Here is a 3,421-nt window from a genome sequence, read left to right on the forward strand (position 1 = left end):
ATATATATATATATGTATGTATATATATATGTATATATATATATATATATATATATATATATATATATATATATATATATATATATATATATATATATATATTTATATATATATATATATATGGGGTGTTCAGCGTTATAAATGGAAATGGTAAAGAGCTTCTAGATATATGCGCTTAAAAAGGACTGGTGATTGGGAATACTTGGTTTAAAAGAGAGATGTACATAAGTGTACGTATGTAAGTAGGAGAGATGGAGAGAGAGCGTTATTGGATTACTTGTTAATTGAGAGGCGCGCGAAAGAGACACTTTTGGATGTTGATGTGCTGAGATATGCAACTAGAAGGATGTCTGACCATTATCTTGTGTAGGCGAAGGTGAAGATTTGTAGAGGTTTTCGGAAAAGTAGAAAGAATGTTGGGGTTAAGAGAGTGGTGAGAGTAAGTGAACTTGGGGAGGAGACTTATGTGAGGAAGTACCAGGAGAGACTGAGCATAGAATGGAAAATGGTGAGAACAAAGGACGTAAGGGGAGTGTGGGACAAATGGGATGCATTTAGGGAAGCAGTAATGGCTTGCGCAAAAGATCCTTGTTGCATGAGAAGCGTGGGAGGTGGGCAGATTAGAAAGGGTAGTGAGTGATGGGATGAAGAGGTAAGATTTTTATTGTAAGAAAAGAGAGAGGCATTTGGACGATCTTTTCAGGGAAATAATGCAAATGACTGGGAGATGTATTAAAGAAAGAGGCAAGAGGTCAAGAGAAAGGTGCAAGTAGTGAAAAAGAAGGCAAATTGGAGTTGGGGTGAGAGAGTATCAATAGATTTTAGGGAGAATAAAAAGATGTTTTGGAAGGAGGTAAATAAATTGCGTAAGACAAGGGAGCAAATGGGAACTTTAATGAAGGTGGCTAATGGGGAGGTGATAACAAGTAGTGGTGATGTGAGAAGGAGGTGGATTGAGTACTTTGAAAATTTGTTGAATGTGTTTGATGATAGAGTGGCAGATATAGGGTATTTTGGTCGAGGTGGTGTGCAAACTTAGAGGGTTGGGGAGAATGATTTGGTAAACAGAGAAGAGGTAGTAAAATCTTTGTGGAAGATGAAAGCCGGCAAGGCAGCGGGTTTGGATGGTATTGCAGTGGAATTTATTAGAAAAGGGGGTGACTGTATTGTTGACTGGTTGGTAAGGATATTTAATGAATGTATGACTTATGGTGAGGTGCCTCGGGATTGGCAGAATGCTTGCACAGTGCTATTGTACAAAAGCAAAGGGGATGAAAGTAAGTGCTCAATTTACAGAGGTATAAGTTTGTTGAGTATTCCTGGGAAATTATATGGAAGGGTATTGATTGAGAGGGTGAATATATGTACAGAGCATCAGATTGGGGAGGAACTGTGTGGCTTCAGAAATGGTAGAGGATGTGTGGATCAGGTGATTGCTTTCAAGAATGTATGTGAGAAATACCTAAGAAAGCAAATGAATATGTGTGTAGCGTTTATGGATCTGGAGAAGGCATATGATAAAGTTGATAGAGATGCTCTGTGGAAGGTATTTAGAATATATGGTGTGGAGGGCAAGTTTTTAGAAGCAGTGAATTGTTTTTATCGAGGATGTAAGGCATGTGTACGTGTAGGAAGAGATGAAAGAGGTTAGTTCTCAGTGAATGTTGGTTTACGGCTAGGGTGTATGATGTCTCCATGGTTGTTTAATTTGTTTATGGATGGGGTTGTTAGGGAAGTGAATGCAACAGTTTTGGAAAGAGGGGAAAATATGCAGGTCTGTTGTGGATGAGAGAGCTTGGGAAGTTAGTCAGTTGTTGTTCGCTGATGATACAGCGCTAGTTACTGATTCGTGTGAGAAACTGCAGAAGCTGTTGACTGAGTTTGGTAAAGTGTGTGAAAGAAGAAAGGTGAGAGTAAATGTGAATAAGAGCAAGGTTATTAGGTACAATAGGGTTGAGGGACAAGTCAATTGGAAGGTAAGTTTGAGTGGAGAAAAATGGAGGAAGTGAAATGTTTTAGATATCTGGTTAGGATTTGGTAGAGAATGGAACCATGGAAGCGGAAGTGAATTATAGGGTGGGGGATGGGGCGAATGTTCTAGGAGCGTTGAAGAATGTGTGGAAGTCGAGAACATTATCTCCGAAAGCAAAAATGGGTATGTTTGAAGGAATAGTGTTTCCAACAATGTTATATGGTTGCGAGGCGTTGGCTATAGATAGAGTTGTGTGGAGGAGGGTGGATGTGCTGGAAATGAGATGTTTGAGGACAATATGTGGTGTGAGGTGGTAAGTAATAATAGGGTAAGAGAGATGTGTGGAAATAAAAAGAGTGTGGTTGAGAGAGCAGAAGAGGGTCACATGGAAAGAATGAGTGAATAAAGATTGACCAAGAGGATATATGTGTCAGAGGTGGAGGGAACGGGGAGAAGTGGGAGTCCAAATTGGAGGTGGAAAGATGGAGTGAAAAAGATTTTGAGTGATCTTGGCTTGAACATGCAGGAGGGTGAAAGGCGTGCAAGGAATAGAGTGCATTGGAACGATGTGGTATACCGGGGTCGACTGCTGTCAATGGATTGAACCAGGGCGTGTGAAGTGTCTGGGGTAAACCATGGTAAGTTCTGTGGGGCCTGGATGTGGAAAGGGAGCTGTGGTTTCAGTTGATTATACATGACAGCTAGAGACTGAGTGTGAAGGAATGTGGCCTTTGTTGTCTTTTCCTAGCGCTACTTCGCGCTATTAGCCATGCCCATATTCTAGCGGTTAGCATTCCCGCCTATTGCACAGGAGTCCCGGGTTCAATCCTGGCTGTTGGAGGTTTGTATGTGATATATATATATATATATATATATATATATATATATATATATATATATATATATATATATATATATATATATATATATATATATGCGTGAATTTTAAAATAGTTTCTTTGATATTTAAATTTGCTGTATTCTCTCTCTCTCTCTCTCTCTCTCGCTCTCTCTTTCAAATATCTTTTCAATTTCCTTCAGTTCGAGGAACTGACAAAGTATGTATGCATATTTTCATTTTCAGTCTCTAGCTGTCAAGTATAATAAACCTTAGTTTCCCATTGTCATTAAGAGCACATCGTCCCCTGTGTATCATATTGGTTTATTTCGTTCGCTCCCGTGTGCGCCTTTCACCCCCCGGCATGCTATGATCCCAATAAACCAAAGCATTCTTATTTCCATCCCTCCATCATGTGGTCGGTATTCCCTTCCAACATGTCGTTTCTGAAACAGAAATTGTCTTCGTCGTTCCCACCACTTTCATTCTCCCCATGGGTCCACACCATTTTAGTAAACCGTCTCCTACACTCTCAACCACTTGTCTCTCACCTAGTTGTTTGGTATTCAGTGAACCCTCCACACACCACGGTATGTCTAAAAGTATTTAAT

This window comes from Panulirus ornatus, chromosome 5, assembly GCF_036320965.1.
Source record: "Panulirus ornatus isolate Po-2019 chromosome 5, ASM3632096v1, whole genome shotgun sequence".
NCBI classification, from domain to species: Eukaryota; Metazoa; Arthropoda; class Malacostraca; order Decapoda; family Palinuridae; genus Panulirus; species Panulirus ornatus.